Genomic DNA, 24,984 nt, shown 5'->3' on the forward strand with positions numbered 1-24,984 from the left:
CTAAAAATTAGATGATCCATGGAGGAAAATGAGTCCTTCTAAGTCAGAATAAACATGTTTTCGAACTTTTTCTTTTAAATTCAAAGTATATGTTCCTGCGAGAATCTCGACAATCACTTGTTCTGATTTTACATATTGATTATTTTGAACTAATAGAAAACTTTTTGGTGGAATAGTCACATTATGTATAATGTCACCATTTTCAATACTAACATACAAGTCTATATAACATAGAAAAGCAGGATGCCCGTGACGTGTACATGTAGGATGAACCAAATCCTCATTGAATTTAATTTTTCCATTATAAGGTGCTCACACCTGTTCTGCAGTACCCCCTGTGAATACTCCACCAGTATGAAAAGTTCTTAATGTTAATTGAGTGCTCGGTTCTCCAATGGATTGGCCCGCAATAATACCTACAGCTTCTCCTAATTCCACCAAGTGACCTTGAGTAGGACTTTGGCCATAACACAATCGACAGATCCAAGATGTATTCCTACAGGTAAAAGGAGTTTGTATAGATATTGGTTGTGTTTGAAAGGTTTTCAATCGATTCAAAAGTCCAATTCCAATATCTTGATTTCTAATGGCAATGCATCGTGAACCTCTGTATATATCGTCTGCTAATACACGACCAATTAATGTTTGTGTCCAACTACTTTCCGGCATCATTTCATTCTGGGTATTTACTGAAATTCCTCGAATGGTACCACAATTTGTTCGACGTATAACAATATGTTGAACCACTTCAACAAGTCTACGTGTAAGATATCCAGCATCTGATGTTCGTACAGCAGTATCTACAACCCCTTTACGAGCTCCGTAGCAAGAAATTATATATTCTGTTAAAGATAGCCCTTCGCGTAAATTGCTTTGAATAGGTAAATCAATCATTTGTCCTTGTGGATCCGACATTAATCCCCTCATACCTACTAATTGGTGTACTTGAGATGCATTTCCTCTAGCTCCCGAAAAGGACATTATATGGACTGGATTAAAAGGATCGGTCATTCTAAAATTAGGATTCATTTCTTGTCGAAAATATTCACTTGTAGCATACCATATCTCAATGGATTGGCGTAATTTTTCTACTGCATGTACATTTCCAAAATGATGCTGTTTTTCCAAAATCAAATTTTGGTGTTCAGCATCTCGGACTAGCCATCCTTTAGAAGGTATTGTTAAAAGGTCATCAATTCCTAATGAAATGGATGTAGCCGTAGCTTGGCGGAATCCCAAAGTCTTGACTTGATCCAGGATATGTGATGTATATGCCATTCCGAAGTGATCTATTAATCTGCTAATAAGTCGTTTAATGGCAGTTCCACCTATCACTTTATTGTGAAACATTAGATTGGTCCGTTCTACCATAAGTACCTCCCTATTCCACTCAGTGGGATTCATTCATTTCAACAATGGATTTGAGTCAATGATTGAAAAACTGCCTTTTCTTTATCTTAATTTGTGTAGAAATTTATAAATTCAAAAACTAAGATCCTTGTTAAATGTTAAATCATGAAGATCTGAATTTACACCGGTATCATAAATTTGTTTATCTTAGATACAACCATCTATATGATTAGATGTCATATGAATAGGCCCGGCAAAAACCTTGTACAACTTCATCGATTTCTCGATAAAAAGAAATATGATAGGGAGGGTATAGGAATGCTATGAATAATCCAGTATCGGATACTGGTAATAATATCAGCAAAAGAACGTTCTCCTGTGCTTCCAGACATCTTGAACTCCATATATTCTTGTACAGTCAAAAAGGGGGGGTCGAGTCCATAAAAGACAAGATCAGTAAGGCGAAATTTACTGAAATATAATCCTTGTTAGATCTTCCATTTTGTACCAACGGCGTCTTTTGAGTATACCGAATCAGTAGAGCTATCCTTCTTCTAACAGAGCAATGAAATTTCACAATCAGTGTAAAAATTTAGTACTAGATTTTTTTCATCTTTTTTCATTGATTGTCTTTATGTAGTCAAAAATTCGATAGAAAATTTTGCAAAGTTTGGGTATATAAAATTTTTTTTGATATTCAATTTTTATAGTAATAGTATAAAATGAAGGTTCTTAACTTTTCAGATTATTAGTTTTGGATTAGAAACTAAAGATCCATTCAAATCGGAATATGAGAAAAGGGTTTCTGATAATTCATAAAGTAGATTTTATATTTTAATAATTCAATTAGTGCCAAATCAAGAAATCTATTTTTTGTGGTTGTTGAAGATCTTTTTTTTCGATTTTCTTCTACATTAATTCAAAGTGAAATAAAATGAAATAACAAAGTTATTATTCTTTGTTTGAATATTCTTAATTTTTCTTTTCTTTTTCTAATAGAAAGATAATTCTATTGGATATCTATAGAATAATATTCAATATTTTCATTAGAGCAGGTTTACTTAATTCCTGAGTTGATTAAAAAGTCTGTTGATTTGAAATCACAAGATGGGTAGATGTAACAGATGAGGAATTTATTTATAAATTATGTTACTCTATTTCTTTTTATTCGTCTCTAATGATTTATTGATGAATCGCCAATTTTGAATTGTATCTTTGAAGTAGGATTTTTTATCTTCTTTTTTCTCTCAAAAATGGAAATTTAGGGAAGTGCTTTATAAACATATGTATAAAAAGAACGAAAATATTTCATTTAGTTTCTATATGCCCATCATCACTAGTTATTTCGGTTTTTTACTATCGGTTTTAATAATAACCTCATCTCTATTTATTGGTCTTAGTAAAATACGACTTATTTGATTTTTAATTTTTAGAGGAATAGTCAATTTTGGTATAAGACATTCTAGAATTCCTTACTATGTCAATTTACAATTCTCGATCGTTGAGATTCATGATCAATACAGATTTATGTTTAAGGCTAGATATTACCTTTCTTTTTACTTTTCGAACAAATAAAAATGATTGAAGTTTTTCTATTTGGAATCGTGTTAGGTTTAATTCCTATTACTTTGGCTGGATTATTTGTAACTGCATATTTACAATACCGACGAGGTGATCAGTTGAATCTTTGATTAATAAATGTCTCTTGTTTTGTGATTCCCTATTTATTTAGTTTCATCCTAATCGACAAGGATAAAATTCAGACTTTCTTTTGAATGTTCAATTATTTCAGTGTAATTATCAGGCGAACAATACTAGAATCACGCTCTATAGGATTTGAACCTACGACATCGGGTTTTGGAGACCCGCGTTCTGCCGAACTGAACTAAGAGCATTTTTTTTTCATAAATTCTTTTCTACTATGATCCAAATCCATTTTGCATATAGATATTCAGTATGTATGTTCAATTGGAATTCGTCTTCAAAGGTTCCCGATTTATTGCTCATCTCATAGAATATGGAATATCATAGAATACGGAATATCATAGAATAAGTAATAGTTAGGGATAGGGATGACAAGATTTGAACCCGTGACATTTTGTACCCAAAACAAACGCGCTACCAAGCTGCGCTACATCCCTTTTCCAGTTGTTTATAGTGTTATTGTAAAGAATCTTTGTCTTGTTTTCCACATTTTTCTCTGTTGATATATATCAACAGAGAAAAAAATAAAATACTTCAAAAATAAAAAGAAAGGAGGATTTGAAATGCGAGATCTAAAAACATATCTTTCCGTGGCACCAGTAGTAAGTACTTTATGGTTCGGGGCTTTGGCGGGTCTATTGATAGAGATCAATCGTTTTTTTCCAGATGCATTGATATTCCCCTTTTTTTCATTTTAGTTATTGACACGGGAAGGGGTGAAGAAGATTAAAAGTCCAATTATCTATTAAATATGTGTAATTAACCTACTCTTCTTTTTTCTTCTTTTTTTTAAAGAGAAAGAAGAAAGATTAAATTGGCCTCATTCAAATTCGGAGTGAAACTCGGGATCTGGTCCAGGCTTCAATGGAATTGAATTAATAATTCAATTCCTATGAAAAATAAAGTGAAAGCAGAAATCCAATGGATAGGTTGGGGCAACAATATCATAAAAAAGACTTAAAAAAAAACTAAAATACTGGCAATTTGAAACGAAATATAGTTCCAGATCCATGTATTCTTTTTGTACTATCTTTTTTGTACTAGATTCAATTAAATTGGAACGAAATCTTTCATCATTTTTCGAATTCTTCTTTTTTATCTTAGTTGTTTTCATCTTTTTCTTAGATTCGAATCCGAAAAGAGTTATAAGTTAATTAAAAACCCAAAGGAGGGTCATGTCCAAGGGTAAAGATATCCGAGTAAGTGTTATTTTGGAAGGTACTGGTTGTGATAAAAAGAGTCTAAATAAGGAATCAAGCAGTATTTCTAGATAGATTACTAACAAGAATCAACACAATACACCTGCCTAGTTGATTGGAATTGATAAAATGATGTCGATGTCCCCGTCGTTATATAACAACATATGCTAAAGAACAATAAAAAAAAATACCAATCCTTTATTATAATTATATTTCTTGAAATCAATGTTATTTTTGGAATAGGAATAAATAAACTATGGAAAAATCTAAGCGACTCTTTATTAAATCCAAGCGAACTTTTCGTAGACGTTTGCCCCCGATTCAATCGGGGGACCGAATTAATTATAAAAACATGGGTTTAATTTGTCGATTTATTAGTGAACAAGGAAAAATATTATCTAGACGTGTAAATAGATTGACCTTAAAACAACAACGATTAATTACAATTGCTATAAAACAAGCTCGTATTTTATCTTCGTTACCTTTTCTTAATAACGAAAAACAATTTGAAAAAAGCGAGTCGACTGCTAAAATGAATACTTTAAAAAAAAAATAGAAATTAAAAATTTGAAATCCAATTTGAATTTAGATTCGAATTAAACATGGATTGATGTTTTGTTCAAAATTAGGATAATTCCATTTGATTTTTTTTTGTAATAAAAAAGATAATAGGTAACGAAGAATAATTTTTGAAGCATGGTTGTTTATTTTGATAGCTTTAGCATATGCTAAAGCTATCAAAATAAACAAATTTCAAGTCTATACCTTCCTGGAGTAAATAAGGGGTTTTAAGTTTTTATGATATTATCGGCAATCATAAAAAGACAATTCTCTTTTAATATAGCAATTTGTGCAACTATTTTACGATTAAGAAGCAATTGCTTCGTGTATAGACTATTAATTAAATTACTATAAATATAAGATACTTTTTGATTCTCGCGAATTACTACATTTATTCGACTAATCCATAAACCACGAAAATCTCTTTTTTTCCTATCTCTATCACGATGAGCCGAAACCAAAGCTTTCAATTTCTGTTGAGTAATAGTTCGAGTAAGTCTTGAATGAGCTCTGCGAAAACTTGATATGAAGAAACGAATTTTTGTCCTCCGTTTGTGAGCTATATATCCTCGTTTAATTCTGGTCATTGAATAAATGATATTTTCAGGAATAACTTTTTAATTTTTCAGTTATTCTTTTTATCTTCCTAGTCTATTAATAACAAAAATGGATTCTTCCGATGTATAAAAAAAAATTCCAACGGCTCTTGCTACTCTAACCGCCCCAACCACGATTTTTTATATTAAAAATTGAACCTCAAAATCAGAAATTGTATTGATACTAGATATCAAATAAAATAAAAATAGTAAATGAAATAGGACACATATTTTTATAATTAATTGGTGGGTTCCTTCGTTTCTATGATTTTTTTTAGAAATGACCAGGTCCTCTCTATACACTGGAGCCTTTTCCTTTTCATTTTTGATTCATTTAATCAATGTTAGTGTTAACTTGTACAGTTCACACTCTATGGCTCTACCCATGCAACAATATTGAGTAAGTAGGTTTTTTCACAAGGAAATCTAATTATATAGTAACGGTATTTAATTATGAAAATTTGCTGGGTAGCTGACCCTCTTATTATATTCTTAAAAAATCCATCAAAATTCATTCATTAAGGACATACTTTATTTTTAATTGAAATAGTATTTTCTCCGCTTAACGGGTAACTTTTTTTTGTTACCGATGGGAAAGTCCTTCTCATATGAAATTGCAAATTAGTATTATTGGTTTTGCACCAATCGGAACCATAAATTTGATACAAGATAGAAGAATGTAAAGAATTATATAATTATATATATAAGAATTATATATTAAGTTAAGATAGTGTGAATGTAGTTTTTGCATTCACACTATCTTAACCGGTTACTAATACTGAAAAATTTTTGAATTTGTTTTTTTCTTAGTATTTAAGCTGAACGAGTCGCACATACACCCTGGTACATGTTCCTCGGCGTTGAGGGCATCCCCGAAGAGCTGGGGATTTTGTGACATTTCGGATTGGCTGTCTTGTGTTTCTAATAAGTTGTTTCATAGTTGGCATGGTAAGTCGTACTATATATATATCTATATTTTTGTATAATGAGCAGGTTTAGATCTATCCTAACCGTGAATTACTTATATTCTATATTCCTTATAGCCTATATTATTTATAGTATATTAATAGATTAACTCTTAGAGATTTTATTTGAAAATGTAAAGTAAGAAGAGTAAAAAATTAAATTTCCAATCCTGTATTTAATTAGAATAACCTTTGCCACCAATTTTTTATTAAACTGCTACAAGATCTACAATTCCATGAGCTTGGGCTTCTGCTGCTGACATAAAAACATCCCTTTCCATGTCGTCCGATATAACCCATAAAGGTTTGCCCGTTCTTTGTACATAAACCCTTGTGATAGTTTCACGCATTTTCAGTAGCTCTTCTGCTTCCAGGACAAATTCTCCCACTTGTGCCTCATAAAAAGAACTAGCAGGTTTGTGGATCATTACCCTAATTATATCACTTAAGTAGTATTTCCCTTATCTTGATAAATATTTTTAGAATTCTTTTTACTATATTGGTAGATTGCTAAAGATTGTCTTTATTCCGAAGATATATAAAGAAGACAACTAAGAAAAAGGCAAAAAGAATATTCAATAACCGTACAAGCAGTTTCTGTGTATTGATGCATACGGCTTTTGTACCTATGCAATTCATTTTTTCCTCTATGGATAAAGTATTTTCTTCGATGAATTTTGTTTCTACATTTCAAAATTTCTTTTTTTCTATCAAAGAAAAAAGAAGTACAAAATCTCCTAGGTCTTTTGGATCCGGATCCTTAAATAAGAAACAATAGAATAACCAACTTTTTTTTTTTAATCTATTTTGAAATACTACGATGGTTCCGTTGTTTTTTATATCATTTTGGTATTCAACAATCCAAAAGTTTCTTTTTTTTTATGTTATGTTTTCTTCTAATTCAAATAAAAATTGTTACAAGCTTTCTGGTATGAAAAAAAAAACAAAAAAGTATGCGACACTAAAATGAAACTAGGTGATAACAGTTAAAAAACTGTTATTTTCAGGCTTAAAATTGATATTAAAAGCAACCTTTAGACTTAGAAACTAGCTTGAAATCAATGCTTTTATCTATATTTTCAGAAATAAGAGAGCTGGACAGGTTTATGCTTGATTTGAGTGTTTTTGTGCAGGTTTTGAGGTGAATTTAGTGAAAGAAGTAAAGAAGGAGAGAAGTGGAATCATAAAAGGAAGCAAAGAGTGCAAAAAGAGAAGTCGCGAGCACCGCTCAGCGGCATTTTACCGCTGAGCGGCACTCAGGAGGTCACGGGAGGTCCGCTGAGGGGCAAACTGGCCGCTGAGGGGAAGAAAAGTGAAGCGAGGTCACCGCTGAGCGGTATTTACCGCTGAGCGGCACTTTTTGGGCTTGGGCTTTTGTAATCTTTTGTAACTCTAGAATAGTATATAAGGACTTGCACGTCCTAGGGTTAGACATCTTTGGCAGAACGTAGGCAAACACTCTCTCTTCCACCCCTTTGAAGGAGGATCTTGGATGCTCAGGCTACCTCTTCACCTTTATTGGGTTTATTCTTTCATTCTTTCATTATTGTTCATCTAGGTTCACCATGAATATGGTGAACTAAATCTTGTATGTTTGTTGGGGAATCAATGTAATCTCTTGAAGCTCTCATATATGGAATTTATGCTTGCATCTTAATCTAAGACTTATGCTTTCTTTCATCATTAGTTAGGGTTTTTCCTCTTTGCTCAATGCTTGCATTGTTTAACTCATTCTATTGCATGATTATTGGTTTTGTCGATACGGACACGTACGGGGAAGTCTAGATCTGGGGAATTTCTCCCAATGTTATATTGGTTGTCGTTAAGCTCCTGCACTCATGAACTAATCATTAGGAATGCTAGGAATTGTATGAACTCGTGATTAGGGAGAAGCCATCTAGAATGGTACTTTAGAGAGTGGCATTAACAATGATGATTTGAATGTTGAATTCCTAAAATGTATGAGAGTGGATGAGATGAAATTGACCCCCAACAACATATTCATTCATATAATCCATTGAAAGTGTTTATCTTTAGTCTTTGCCATTGATCAAACTCCATGCATACATGTTTAGTTTTTCGTCTTGCATATAAAATCCAATTATTTTGTTTGTAAGTCTTAGCTAATCAACAAATCACATAACTAAACTAGGCCGTGAGTCCTTTGGGAAGAACGATACTTGGTCTTACCAAGTTTATTACTTGAACGATTCGGTCATACTTGCCGATTGTGAAACAAGTTTGTGACATCATATTTTGGTGCTTACAAATTTGTCCATCAAGTTTTTGGCGCCGTTGCCGGGGACTCGTGGTTTAACTGGTTAATTTGTGTGATTATTGATTATCTTTGACTTTAAATTTGAATTTCTGTTTTGATTTTTTCTGTTTTTATTTTATATTATTTTATTTTATTTTATTTTATTTGATTAGGTTAGATTAGATTTTATTTTATTTTATCTTTTAGATTAGGTTAGATTTTATTTTTTTAGATTAGATTTTATTTTATCTTTTAGATTAGGTTAGATTTTATTTTTTTTAGATTAGGTTTTATTTGATTCTATCTTCTAAATCTTTTTATCTTCTGAATATATATCTTCTTCTATATCTTTTTGTGCTAACAAATATTTCCTAGAGTTTTGTGCCTAATGTTTGCAGGATGCAATTTGGTCAAGAATTTAACTATATGGGCACTCAATTCTACCAAAGTAATCTCAACCAATGGTGGGAACCTCACTCAAGCATGGATCAAAGCCAATTTTGGCAAGCTGCCGGACAATTTGAGAACCAACCACAACAACAATGGCAGAAAAATTCCTCTCTATCAGAAAGTTTGGAGGACACCCTTCAACGATTTTTGAAAAGTTCCGACTCTACTCAGAAAAGCATTGAAGAATCATGTAAAAGGATGGAGATGCACTTTCGTTACATTAGTCAGAGATTGGATGATGAGGTTAATACTGAAGTTAACCTTAAGGAGGAAGGGCAAACCAATGTCACTGAAAGTGACAAGATTCTTGATGAGAAAAAAATAGAGGGAGATGCGGAAAAGATAGAGAGAAAAGAGAAAGAAGAGTTGAGTGAGAAAAATAAAGATGAAGGAAAAGAGAAAGAAGTGGTTGAGAGAGAAGAGAGAAAGAAGATTTGTGTGAAAATAAAGAAGTTGAAAAGAAAAAGAAAAGGGAAGAAAAAAATAAAAGAAAAGAAAAAGAGAAATTTTAGGGAGAGAAAAAGGAAGAAAAAGAAGATGAGAGGAAAGAAGAAGAAATCATATGAAAAATCCCATCCTCATCTAAAGAAGAATCATGGGAAGGAAAAGAAATTCAAGTGCTTTATGGAAATCTTCAAGAAATTGGAGATTAAAGTTCCTATGATTGAGACACTGCAACAGGTTCCTGGTTTGATCAAATTTCTGAAGAAGTTCAGTAGAAAGAAGAAAAAGAAGAAGGAACTTGAGCTTGGGTCAAGCTAGTGACGTTAAAAGAGCGCTTGCTGGGAGGCAACCCAGTGATTTACAAACTTTTGATTTGGATTTTGGTTTTGTACCTTTTAATTTGTGGACATTATTTTTGTAAATATTTTGTTGGATATAGCATCTACTGAAGGATGCTAGGTGGTTAAGTATCTACTGAAGGATACTAAGTTTGTAACACCTACTGATGGGTGTTGGTGAGAAAATTTTGCACCTACTGATGGGTGCTAGTAAGTCTGAAACACCTACTGATGGGTGTTGGTGGATTTTGGGTCAGGCTCGTGACGTTAAACAAGCGCTACCTGGGAGGCAACCCAGTTGATTGAATATTTTTGTTTGTTTATTTTAGTTAGGGTTGCATAAGCATTTTTAAACATTGAATTGCAGGGAACCAATGAGGGGCATGTCTAGGAGGCACATAGGTTAAGAAAAGAAGGAGAAGAGCACATCACGAAAGTGCCGCTGAGCGGCAACTTACCGCTGAGCGGTACTCTCGCAGAATGAGCTTTAGTTCCCCTTAGTGGAACCCGAGCCCATTAGGGTATTTTTATACCCTAAGCTGTGCAAATGCTTTTATTTTTAGACTCTTCTCTGCACACACACTCCTACATACCTTTTCAAAGGTTCTCTACAACTTTTCCCTCATCCCTCTTTAGAAAATCTCCCTTCCACTCACTTGCTCACTAGTTTTCCATCTAAGTTTGGGGTTGGGAGAGAGCATCATTGAAGGGGCTGATTTCTTCATTATGGTTTACTAATGCTTAACAATGTATCTTTTGGTTTTGTGAATTATGTTTGATGCAGGGATGGCCTCCTCATCGGGCAAAAAGAATCAAGACTAAAAAGATCCAAGAAGAAGGAAGATACAAAGGACAGCTCAGACTGATGAGGAGCTGAGATAGCATTTACTGATGAATGCTATCATATGATTATGCTTTTGCGGTGTAAGTTTTCTGAACTTATTTGTTTTTGTTTTTAGATTAGGGTTTGATGTACTCTATTGAAAACCTGGTTTTGTGTGATGGTTTGCTATTAACTGTGATTGTTTGATAAGTAATGCTTGATGATGCTTATTGATTGATTGATGTTGATATGATGTGCACATTAAATGCTTATACAGGTGATTCACAAGCTTTGTGAACAAATGCAGGATATCATGATTGTGATTGTGAAATTAAGCAGGATGTGTATGTCAAATGTGAATGAGCTTATATGTGAGGTTTTGAGCTCCAGAGTTTTTGATATGATTGAATGTTATTACTTTGAAAGCATGAATGATTTTGCCCAGGTTTTCTATGATTGAATCAATTGCTTGTTTTGCATCATATGATCAAGGCCGTGTTGTTGAAAACCTTTTTATTGGCCAAATACATAAAATTAGCCCACTAAAAGAGAACACTTTGTGTTCTATCCTTTGAACCCTTAGCCTTGAACATACACTGAAAACCCTTGATTGAAAATCTTTACCTTGAGTTAAGTAGAAGATTTGTATGGTATTGTTAAATGTTCAAGTTTGGGGTTGTTGGGGAAACATGAAAAAGGAAAAGCATTGAGCTAAGAGATAAAAAGTAAGAATATGCAAAGAAAAAGAAAAAGAAAAGAAAAGAAAAAGAAGTAAAGCTCAATGCAAATGCAAAGGTAAAAGAAAGTTGGGAATGAATAAGATGATTGTGTTGTTATGATTCTCTTAACTCAAGGATTTTGCGATCCAGAAAAACCAATTTTCTTGTTAGCCCAGCCACATTATAAGCCATTGAAAAGTCCTTGTGATGATGCATGCTTGTGAATGTTTTTGATTGTGGTAAAATGAAAGGCAAAGTTGATTCATGTGACATTGTGATAGTGGAGTGAATGAGCGAAACACTGTACCTCTTATACACTTGTGTGTTGAGTGAAACACTTTACCTAGTGAGGAAATATTTCATAAACACATGAACATCCATGCTTAATTGATTGATCATTCATGAAAAATAGCATTTGTTGGAATTAAATGATTTTGTGAATACTAAAGCATGTGCACATCATGATTGAACTCTTAGGCATAAGTTTGAGTGAAGTTGTTACTTATCTTGAGAAAAGGATTTTGAATGAGTGAACCATCATATGAATTGGTTGGAGATGGAGTTACATTTTGTTTGCTTGAGGACAAGCAAAGTTCTAAGTTTGGGGTTGTGATAACAGTTGAAAAACTGTTATTTTCAGGCTTAAAATTGATATTAAAAGCAACCTTTAGACTTAGAAACTAGCTTGAAATCAATGCTTTTATCTATATTTTCAGAAATAAGAGAGCTGGACAGGTTTATGCTTGATTTGAGTGTTTTTGTGCAGGTTTTGAGGTGAATTTAGTGAAAGAAGTAAAGAAGGAGAGAAGTGGAATCATAAAAGGAAGCAAAGAGTGCAAAAAGAGAAGTCGCGAGCACCGCTCAGCGGCATTTTACCGCTGAGCGGCACTCAGGAGGTCACGGGAGGTCCGTTGAGGGGCAAACTGGCCGCTGAGGGGAAGAAAAGTGAAGCGAGGTCACTGCTGAGCGGTATTTACCGCTGAGCGGCACTTTTTGGGCTTGGGCTTTTGTAATCTTTTGTAACTCTAGAATAGTATATAAGGACTTGCACGTCCTAGGGTTAGACATCTTTGGCAGAACGTAGGCAAACACTCTCTCTTCCACCCCTTTGAAGGAGGATCTTGGATGCTCAGGCTACCTCTTCACCTTTATTGGGTTTATTCTTTCATTCTTTCATTATTGTTCATCTAGGTTCACCATGAATATGGTGAACTAAATCTTGTATGTTTGTTGGGGAATCAATGTAATCTCTTGAAGCTCTCATATATGGAATTTATGCTTGCATCTTAATCTAAGACTTATGCTTTCTTTCATCATTAGTTAGGGTTTTTCCTCTTTGCTCAATGCTTGCATTGTTTAACTCATTCTATTGCATGATTATTGGTTTTGTCGATACGGACACGTACGGGGAAGTCTAGATCCGGGGAATTTCTCCCAATGTTATATTGGTTGTCGTTAAGCTCCTGCACTCATGAACTAATCATTAGGAATGCTAGGAATTGTATGAACTCGTGATTAGGGAGAAGCCATCTAGAATGGTACTTTAGAGAGTGGCATTAACAATGATGATTTGAATGTTGAATTCCTAAAATGTATGAGAGTGGATGAGATGAAATTGACCCCCAACAACATATTCATTCATATAATCCATTGAAAGTGTTTATCTTTAGTCTTTGCCATTGATCAAACTCCATGCATACATGTTTAGTTTTTCGTCTTGCATATAAAATCCAATTATTTTGTTTGTAAGTCTTAGCTAATCAACAAATCACATAACTAAACTAGGCCGTGAGTCCTTTGGGAAGAACGATACTTGGTCTTACCAAGTTTATTACTTGAACGATTCGGTCATACTTGCCGATTGTGAAACAAGTTTGTGACATCATATTTTGGTGCTTACATATTTGTCCATCACTAGGTTCCTTATAGATCAGATAAAATTGGAAATACCCTCTTTTTCATACTACTCTTTCTATATATAATTAAATGATTCAAAAAAATTGAAGAATACCAAATACTAAAAATTAGATGATCCACGGAGGAAAATTAAATCATTTTAAAACCAGTACACATGATTAATTTCCTGAACGTTGAAGCCCCGCCAAATTCGACCTTCAAACATCATAAGTAAAAAATCTCTTTGGATTCTTAAGAAATCCTTGCTGACTAAACGTAGACATTTCTATGAAGAATAATGATATAGGTCGTCCTCGAGCACAAATATTTGACATTAACTTTCTGAACGTCCAAGCCCCGCCGAATTCGACGTTCAAACATCATTCACTGAAAAAGTAAAAAATCTCTTTTGATTCTTATGAACTCCTTGCTAACTAAACGTAGACATGTCTTCATCGAAATGTACGGTACATTTTGATCCAGTGAAATGTACTTCATCGAAATGTACATTTTTATCCAAATGTATGTCAATTCCCAGCCGCATTCGACGTTAAAACATCATTCAGTGAAAAAGTAATAAATATCTTTAGATTCATTTTAGATGTTGTGTTTTAAGGGGGTATAAGACGTCGTTTATCAAATAAAATGGATGTGAACAATGAATAAACTCCAGGTCTTTGCATCAAGGGTACTCAACATTCGACGTCAACTGTGTAAATTGATTCCAAATTTAAATTGTCCTTAAGTTGCATCCTCTCTTAGAAAAAAGATAGCTCTGAAATCTAACAGAGGAGTGCAACTTATGGACAATTTAAAAAAGAATTATACAATTTTAAATGATGAAGTTAAACAACATTTTTATATAATTATTTTATATCTCAAAATTGTTTCAGCATTAAACATATTGTGAACCATATTTCTTTTTCCCAAGCATTCCCCTTTCAGTAAGATAACTTAATCATTTCTGTACTATAAAAAGCATTTTGTTCACTTGAATGTCAAAGGCCACCTTCATAACTGAGACATGAATGAGGAACTTTGACATTCAACCGAGCAAATTGCAATTTAAAGAACAGACATGTTTCGAAATCTAAGGAAAGGAAAACGCCAAGGATATAAAAAACATGAATCCTAATATGTTCAATACGAAAACAGGAGGCAGGGGATTACGTAATGGATGCAATATTTATAGATGAACCGATGACGTATATTGTGTAATTATGACTATCTCGTCTGGACGTCGAAGCCCCTCCAAATTCGACGTTTAAACATCACTCAGAAAAAAAACAACAAATTTGAGTTTGATTCATATAAGAACAAATTGATGTCCCGTCCCTCAGAAATTGTCTACTTTTGAATCACCTGCGAAGAAGGTGAGATTTGGAGGGCTTGAAGTTAAAAAGTTTGATGTGCCCCTCTATATTCATATAATTCCACTCTCAATTTTGCTAAGTTAATATAATCGATTCTAAGTAATAAAGAATCAATTCAAAGCGTTATAAATTAAGAAATGCAAATAATGTTATTCATAGTATTTTGCTAATAATGTTATTGATATTATTTTTTTATATCACAATCATTTATACTAATAACCAAGGTTATCAAATTTGAGATTTTACGTAAACTCGTGAGAGTCGAGTAAACTCGACTCGTAAGAGTTTACTTAAGATGAAAAAAAATTATATAAATAATATCTTAATTCAAATAAGTCTACAAAATTATATAACTTTAAATAAATAAAATTTATAGTTATATTGTTCATAAAAATAAATATTATAAAACATAAATACTTGGATTATTATCATTAATTTTGATGCATTTCATTAAATATATAACTTTCAAGCTCGCAGAATCGCTCCAAACTCGCGATTCTACACAATCCTACCGATTTCAAAGTCGATTCTACCGAGCTTATGTAGAAAACAAGTTTACTTCCGAGTTAACTCGTACGAGTTTACGAGTTAACTCGAGAGTTTGATAAGCATGCTAATAACTAATTATAATTATTAAATTATTCAAAATAATTTATCTCAATGTGGCCAATAAAAATTATTCTAAGAGTTCGTTTGATCTTTGATCGTCGTCGACTTTTTAAATCATAATAATTTATACTAATAACTAATTATAATTATTAAATTATTCAAAATAATTTATCTCAATGTGGCCAATAAAAGTTGTTAAACATATCGTTGGTCCCTAAGAAAATATTTGTTGTTCCTAGAATTTTGACAAATCTCTTTCATGACCTTGCCCGTCCATCTCGACTTTTTTAAATTTTACTTATGATTCATAAGACAAAGATGGAAATGCCACAGTATAGGTATAAATGTTTAAGGCACCTAATTAAGCAACCCTAAAAGAAATATTTAACACAAAGATGTTAATCTTTGATAAGAATCAGAGAACCAAGAACCAAAAGAATCCTCTCTCAACATTGCAAATGCAAATTTATGACTTCCAAAATGTCTACATATATATTTGGTGTCCCTATATATAGGTATAAATGTTTAAGGCACCTAAGAAACTCTAAAAGAAAGATTCGCCACAAAGATGTTAATTTTTGATAAGAAAAATACAATTTATTTTATTTCCTATACTAATTATTAATCAAGAGATAGTCCTCTATCCTACCTTTTGCTCGGGTCAGCCTATCCATCGTCAAACCTAATCTCTACCTTAATCTTCGACCCAACCCTTTCTGCTTAATTTTTGGTCTAGATCTGTCTGACTATTTCTCATACACACGGTCTCTTCTCGATATTTGACCTTGTGTGATGCATCTCTGTTGTTAACTTGTCTAAATATTTTTGTATAATTATACTTTGACAACATTTTTTTATAATTGACCTATTTTCATTTTTGTCCACAATATTCTATCTTAACACCTTTAGTTTATCAGTCAACTTAATTTTTTCTCAAACTTAAGGTATTATAATTTAAAAATCAATCAAAGTCTTTTAGTATAATAATATCTATCTTTAGCCTAAAACATTCATTTCAAATTACTTTAAATAATATAATAATATTTATTACGATTTTAATTATTGTGATCTATAACTAAATTCAATTCCCATAAAATATTATTATTATTATTTTCCATATGAAATTAAATTAATATTTTAAACAAATAAATTTTATTCTCTTTAAATTCCATTAACAAAAGGACAGAAAAAGGGTGGGAGACTGAAGAAGAAAACCTCGAATATCGGTAACGTTGCATTTCTAATGGAAGGTTATCTTAAAATGTAAATATTAAACTGAAATATAATGGTAATGGGAGGTTATGATCGGTTTTATAAAGGAAAAAAAGAAAAAAAGGAGGGCAGGAGGATGAAGAATAAAACGTCGAATATCCCTAAAATTAGACATCTTTTTCTAACTCTTTGTCTTCTGGCTGATAATTATTACGTCGATGCCCTCTACAATTCGACGTCTCCTTTGTATTTTTTAAGATGAGAAGTTATGAAGTTAAGAAGTCGAGATTGTGAAAGACGTTCCTAGAATTCTATTCAGAAATGGCTTCTCCATCGTCATCATCAAGAGGGAAAAAGAAGGTTGCCCGAGTTACAAGAAACGCAAGCCCATCTAGATGGATAAGTGATCCAGACATGCGAGCAAAGTTTTTATACTGGACACATATAAAAAATGTAGTTCCTTACAAGTATCTGGACCTGCAATTGTTCAAGAAAGAAGGGTTCCTTTTTCAAGAATGGATTGCATATCAAGGGCTTACTGATTTTGTGCAGATGAAAGGAAATTGCTATCCAAATTTGGTTGAGGTTTTCTGTAACATCCCGATTCTCAAGATGTCATGGTGTAAAATTTTTTCTAAACGTTTAAAGTCTTCAAACTTTATTTGATTAGAAAGTGGAAGCAAAACATAATTATAAACGTTGTTTGTTTGAAACGACAATATCAAATAATCTCTTTTACAGTAAAATACCAAGTCTAAAAACTTTAAATAGAGTAAATGATCATCCCCGAAATAAAGATCCCAACTCTCACGTCAACTACTTCGATCCAGTCTGATCTACAAAGCCATCTACTCCTGTACGAGTACGATCATTGTAGGTGGAAACCACAATCACAACATGCAAGGGTGAACAACTAGAAATATCATAACACACAATATACAATAATTATACTAACTATAAAGTATATCACCATACAACATATCACAATAATTAACATTACAATCAATCCATTCATGACCTAATGTCGTTTCCTTCTACTGTGTCGTCATAACCTGTTTCGAAAAACAGGGCAATTCGATTCGTCTTCCATCGCAACTTCGACCTATCTCCCTAACTTCTCAAGGAGTTACGAGTAAAAACTTCGGTTCAACGCAGCTACCGAGCACTATACTCACACGAGCCGAAGTCATTTTGGGCGAGACATCCACCTCCCCGCGTAAAGGGAAGTGACACTCGAATCACTATCTCTAAACGAGAGTCCAACATATTATTACCGTAGCGCAGTACGAAAAGTTCATCCATGACCGACGATAGTACAAGGAAATAATATAGTTTCATATTCACATCACACTCCCATACACATTCTCATTATCATGCATCCCTTCACAATTCATAAGATTTATCTTACCATTCTCAAAATATACATAGTTTTAAGAATATGCATTGTTCACCAATCACAACACTTATAACACAACTTCAATATACGTTAACTCATCAATCGTAAAAGTTATAATACAATTCCAGTACATTTTCAGTATACAAGTATTATCCAACAAGCTCAAAATTGAACAATACTACTATGTTTCACTCTCATTTTGATATAAGGGAAAACCAAACTAACAAAAGAAAGTCTTGTCCTCTTCGCACGATGATCATGCCTACCCCTGTGGTACTATACAATTACTTCTAATCAAGTGGGACTCACAAGTCACATTTATTACTCAATACCCACTTTTGGAAACAAAAGCATGTAACATCACCCAATATCAAATTTGGAAACCCAGTTCGAATAAAAGAATATTATCTTTTCTTATCCTTCCTAACGTTGTGTTCGTTGCAAGCGAATTTACTGTTTATAGAGATTTGCAAGCAAGGAATTAAGGTTTCATACGCGTTCGTTTGGGTGGATTGAAGACGACGGAAAGCGATGGATTTGTAGGATTGCACGATTTGGACTTCTTCGCTGAACTGAGATGATTTATGCTGATTCAAATCACAATTACATATTTGCCCTGATACATTTTTAAAATACCTTGTACATAATAACATAAAATAATATAGCTACAGGATTTCCATACCCATTAACTTAAACAAATGTATAGTACAGCGATATGCACATGAGGAGTAACTTTTTACTGTTGGTCAAAGCCCATGCATCACGAGTTCACTGTGTTTACTTTGGCAGCCATGCCTGGGTTATGCAGAGATGAGATTCTGTGGTTGACACAACCCTACACTGAAGTGCTGCAAAGATTCCTGCCAAACAGTGATGGTGAGCTAATGAGTTTTTGAATTTTGAAGTTGACGAAGACCCATTAAATGGGTAGACACATTTGTTTGGTGTGTGTAAGAGTGTGGGAAATAACTAGGTATTAAATTGGGAGTGTGTTGTATGAGGTTGAGCTGAACTTTTCTGGCTTGAGAGTAGAAGTTCATATCAGGTAATGTGCAGCTGTGAAATGTTGATATGTTGTTGCAGGTTGGAGGCATGTGTATGGTCGTCTGGCAGTGTTGAAGACGAAGAAGGGTGGTCTGTTTTGAAGGGAAGCAAATGGTTGGGTGACGATGAAGCATGTGGTTGAAGAGGAAGAAGGAAGCTGGGTGTATTCCGTTAGGGTTCGGAGTATTGGATTCCGGTGAATGAAGTGAAATTTCAGGGTGCTGTATTCGGTTATTGGTGGCTGTATCCGGTTCCGGTGAAGCATGTGAAAAGCAAGGTTGTTGTATTCGGTTACGCATGGAGTATTCGGTTCCCATGAGTTGCTGATTTTGTTTCCAGCCATGATATTCCATTCGAAACTTCTTCTTCTTCTTCTTCTTGACAGGCCCGCATGAAGGTGAGGGAGGTGGAGGATGGTGGAGGGTGGACGATGCAGACTGGATGGGATGCAGCTTCTTCTTCTTGATAGACCCACATGAAGGTGACGAAGGTGGAGGATGGTGGAGGGTGGACGATGGATGGGATGCATAGTGAACCATGCAGTACGCGTGACGAAGCTGAGGATGCACCACCATGCAGCAGCCTAACCCGTTTGTTTTGTTTGTGTTGTAGGTGAAGGAGTTGTGAAGAAAGTGGAGGTACCTGAAGGTCCTGTGAACGTTGTGTAGGTGAAGCTTCGTCTAGTTGGTGTAATTCGTGGACTTTGGTGAAAGTGCAGTTGAAGGAGTTTGGTAAAGCATCCTCGAGCTAGTGTTGTGAACCTTGTGGGAGGAGGGGTAGTGGACATTTGTGCTGCAGAGTTAGCCAAGGTTTATGAAGTGTGAAGGTGTTTAGCTAACAGATTTTGGTAGTGGGGGAAAGCTTGTTGACAATTTTGTATTGTGTTGTAGGTGGTAGCAAAGAGCACGGTGGGTGGTGGGTACTAAAGGTTGTGAAAGTGTTAAGGAAAAATTTATTTCTTTGCATTGGAATTTTTGGTGGTAGTTTTGCTTTTTATCACTCAAAGGCAGCCAAGTTTTTTGTGGTTCTTGATTCGGTTGAATTTCATTGAAGGTATATAATGCTTAAAAAACTTTTTATTGTAGTATTGTATAATATATTGATATATTCGTAATTATGTTGCCATGTTTGGTTTATTAGGGTGACACTTTCAAGTTTAACATTTCAAGGGGTCAATCTTGTGGACACATTTTCAGTGACATTGCATTGGAGAATCATTGAAATTGTGTTTGCTCAATTTTAATTAAATTTTGATAAGTCTTCAAGAGGTATTTCTTAATCTATCTTTGAACTAATTATTTATAATGAATATATGAATGCGTGTTATTTTATTTACTTTTTTTATAAGTGATTATGTGAATATAATAATGTATTATATTTATTTAATGTAATAATGTATTATGTTTATTTAATGTATAATATTTATTTAATGTATTGATGTATAATATTTATTTAATATATGAAGATATGATATATGAATGAATGAACTATGTTTAATGAACATATGAATGCATGATTTTGTTAATTGTATGTAAATTTGTTTAAGTAAATATAGATGAAAGAATATATAGATTTATCATATTTGGACCGTGAAGATATAGATGATGATGTGGTTGGTGTAGACTTCAATATTATCGAAATGATATGTCAACAATTACAAATAACCACTTCATTGGGTGCACTGACAATGTTATGCATTGTTGCACACGCGTTGAATATCTTGAATATGTACTCGAGTGATTCGAGTAGTGTAAGCAATTATCTACCAGACAGAGACCGTCGTAGGGAGAAATTAATGTCATATCTTGTGCATATTAATCGGTGTCGCGACATTATTAGGCTGGGTCCAGAGGCTTTTATTAATCTTTGTCAGACAGTAAGATCAATTAGGTTAGTTAAGGACGCCATTCGGTCCACAGTGGAGCAACAAGTTGCTCAATTTCTTCATATAATTGGCCATAATGTTAAGAATCGAAGTGTCGCATTTTTCTTTCATCGATCTGGTTCGACGGTTACCAGACACTTTCACAATGTCTTGGATGCTATCTTAACTTTGGAATCTGAATTTCTAATTCAACCCTCAGGAAATGAGGTTCATCCATATGTCTTGAACAACAATCAGTTTTACCCGTACTTTAAGGTACTCTTTTGAACATATTTCTAGATGTTCTTTGATCAAAGGATGATAACAAATTTTGATTTTTATGATGACTTCTTATTTGTATGTTTAGGATTTTTTAGGGGCCATAGACGGTACTCATGTTCGTGTTAAGGTGCCAACATGTGATGCTCCGAGATTTCGAGGAAGAAAAGATTGGCCAACTCAAAATGTGTTTGCGGCGTGTGATTTTGACATGAAATTCACATACGTTCTTGCTGGGTGGGAAGGCACTGCATCTAATTCAAGAATTTTAAAAAATGTTGTTGATCGAGATGATCCGTTGGTTATCCCCCAAGGTGAGTGTCTACATTGCGATGTTGACTGTTTTATGAAGTAGTGACTAATTACCTGTATATGTGCAAAATTGTAGAAAAATACTACCTAGGTGATGCTGGATTTATGTTGAAAAGCACAGTTTTGACTCCATATAGAGGCGTAAGATATCACCTTAAAGAATATACATGTAGAGGACCACAAAATGCACGCGAGTTGTTTAATCATCGACATTCATCGTTGAGAAATGTTATTGAAAGAAGTTTTGGTGTGTTGAAGAAACGATTCCCTATCATTGGAAGTGGCACTGAACCACACTATGGATTGGAGACAATGACAGACATTATATTAGCTTGTTGTATCTTACACAACTTCCTTCGTGGTGTGGATAACGATGACTCATTACTTGATGAAGTTGATAATGAGTTGAATGAAAGGGAAAAACATAATGTTTCATCATCTCAATTTAGAGAAGAGGACCATAGGATTGGAAGTAGTATCAGGGATTCTATAGCAGATCATATGTGGCAAGATTTTCAAAAGTCTTAGTTATTGTATTTTATTGTGTTGCATGACTATTTGATGTTATTATAATGACAAGAACCAATGTAATATGAATGTTTAATCTTAACTTCTTACCATTTTGTTTATGAAATAGGTATAAAATGAACAGAGGTAAGGCAACCACCATTGAGTCCTCTGGTCCAACTAGAGAGTTCATGAAGTGGACAGAGGACATGGACGCACGTCTTCTGCACTCTATGATTGAGGAATCACGAATCGGTAACAGGGTTGACGGAAGCTGGACATCCCAAGCATATAGTAACATATTTGATCATCTTCATAACTCTGGGTATGTCGCAATTACGAAAAATAATGTTAAAAATCGTCAGAAAGTCTTGAAAGATAAATGGCGTGAGGTACATGACCTGTTTTCTAGATTGAGTGGATTTGCGTGGAACCCGGTAAGTATGAGATTTCAAGCTGAGGACGAAGTTTGGATGGACCTGATTCAGGTATTTTATAGTAAATACTAAGATTTTGTGGATCCTTATAATACATAATATGAACCACTGTCTTTGTAATGTTTGTTATTTTAGTCGAGGCTAAGTGTGGCAAAGTGGAGAGTTAATATTATTAAACACTACGATTTAATGGTGGAGTTATGGGTGGCTGATCAAGTTACTGGGAGTGGTGTTCGGACCGCACGTCAAGCACGTCGACAGCGGGTTGGGCCTCGTGTGAGCGTTGATCTGAATCAAAATATTGAGTACATTCCAGAACAGCCTAAGTGGATGGGGTATAGAGACCCAACTCCACCATCACCTCCTCCATCTGAGGATGAATATAGTCCAGGGCAGACTCAATCTGTGCCTTCCGTCCCATCCAGTGGAACTTCATCCTCACGAGGTTCCAAAAGGAAGGCACCTATGTCAGATGTCATTGATTCTCAATTTGATAAGTTGACGACCAGCCTGGATGGTTTCGCAAATGCCCTTAGCTCCTCAAATGTTCATTTTGGTGTAATTTCTGATGCAGTCGTGCGTCAAGTCTCAGCAATGGAAGATAGAAATCAAATACTACGTTCCCAAACCGAGATCCTTCGTCACACCCCAAATTACACATATACAGAGGCATACATTTATGAAATGTTGAGTGTTATGAACATTGCTGATGAAAATTTGCTAGAGCAATGTTATGATTTCTTATGTGGAAACCCCACATGTACAAAGAGGTTGATGAGATTTCCACCACACAAGAGGTGGAATAAGTTATGTAAAATGATATCGGGTGGTGACTGTTAGGATGTCTTATATGATTACTTGGATTTTAATTATATTATTAGATGTACGTGTTTTGAATTAATGACTTACTTTTTTTCACCCATCTTGTACTTTGAAGTTATGGTTATGTTTATGATGTAATGGTTTGTCTTTGGTTGTATATCACCTTAATATTTTGTAATTTGTTTCAATTAACGTAGTTAATGTTTTCATTTATGGTTTTGTTCAAGAAATTGCGAAATTGCCTCATCATCAACCAAAAGGCCTAAAAAAAAGTCGTAAGGGAAAAGAAACCGTAACCGAGCAAGAAGATGCAGCCTATGTCAGACCATCTGTTGCAGAACAATTAGATCAGCGTCGTTTCTTCAGTCACAGCCATCAGATGGAAAACTATGCAACTGATTTCTTCACAAGGAATATTGTTGTTCCAAAAATAATAAATTTTGAATCATTTGTCGGTTCGGGGTTAGTTTTCCAACATCATCTTCTATTTCAAGGAGTCGTCGAATTTCTGACATTACAGGGACCCTTCTATCCGGATTTAATCAAGGTTTTTTATTCAAATCTAAAGATATATGGAAATGGATATTTGGTCATCGAGGTCAACAAAAGAAGAATTAGATTGAAACCTACTGATTGGCTAAATGTTGCTAATATGAAGTATGAGGGTCAAATATTGTCTTTATCAAATATCCCAAACGAGTTTCCATATGATCGAGAGATGGCATTAGCTACTATGGTCAGACCAAAAATGCATGGTCAACGTCTTAAAACAATTGGGTGTTTGAATATTAATGATAGACTTCTGCATTATGTTATTGTGCACATGTTGACTCCACGACATGGGAATTTTGCTAGGTTATTGCACGAAGATATCTTTATGATATGGGTGCTTAAAAATAATATAACTATCAATTGGCCTCATCACATCATGCAACATATGTTTAAATGCAAGGCCGGTGACACACCCCTACCATACGGTGTCCTTATCACACAAATCATGCAATATTGTGGAGTTCATGTCGATGTCGATGTCAGCACTCATATTGGCACCCGACATCATTTTTCAATTAATTCTTTGAAGAGGTTGAATATTGTTATTGTCAACGGTGTTTGGCAACACGATGTCGGTGATGATGAAGAAGAAGAGCAACCAGACCATCATGACAACCCTGTGCAACCTCCTCCACCTCTTTCAAATCCTAATATGATGACTCAAATGTGGGAAGGGGTACAAGACTTGCAACACAGAATGCAGGGTATGGAACAAATGCAGGTGCGGGTTCAACATATTGAAGATAACTTGGCAAACCTTTCCCTTGACATGAACCGCCAATTTGCTCACCTCAATCAGAATGTTAACTTGATTCTTCACCATTTAGATGACTAAGTTCATTTTTATTCCGATAATGTATTACATGACTTTGTTTTCCTTAAATTGACTTATGTGTTTGAAATATTACATTACCTATTTTTCAATGTTATTATCTTTCACATCAGGTTTGCTAGTTTTATTTAGTGTCAACCTGCTGATCTGCAAATTAGATGGACTATCCAATCATTCATGAACTGCAAAAACAAATTAATCAATCAAGAAGACTATGTGTTGCTCTTCAACGACATACACAGGCCATGGAAAGTCGGATATCCCTAGTAAATGCTAGGATTCAATCATCTAATCCAACTACAAAAGAAATTGAAAACTTATTACGGACTATGAACATTGAAGATCATAATTTATTCAGACAGTGCTTTGACTTTTTATCTGCGCATCCATCCCATACAAGACGTCTAATAGGGATGCCAATACAATATCGTTTCAATACATTG

The 24,984-nt window shown here is 34.1% G+C and overlaps 1 non-coding gene and 1 pseudogene across 1 annotated transcript; both read right to left on the reverse strand.

Annotated features, from left to right (window-relative positions):
* Window positions 1–1,404, reverse strand: LOC128196234 (DNA-directed RNA polymerase subunit beta''-like; annotated as a pseudogene).
* Window positions 1,405–3,171: 1,767 nt separating this feature from the next.
* On the reverse strand, window positions 3,172–3,245 carry TRNAW-CCA (transfer RNA tryptophan (anticodon CCA)). The gene has a single exon. It is a non-coding gene; the product is annotated as a tRNA-Trp (tRNA).
* Between the last annotated feature and the right edge of the window lie 21,739 nt (window positions 3,246–24,984).

Source organism: Vigna angularis, chromosome 4 (genome assembly GCF_016808095.1).
Source record: "Vigna angularis cultivar LongXiaoDou No.4 chromosome 4, ASM1680809v1, whole genome shotgun sequence".
In the NCBI taxonomy this organism is placed as follows: domain Eukaryota; kingdom Viridiplantae; phylum Streptophyta; class Magnoliopsida; order Fabales; family Fabaceae; genus Vigna; species Vigna angularis.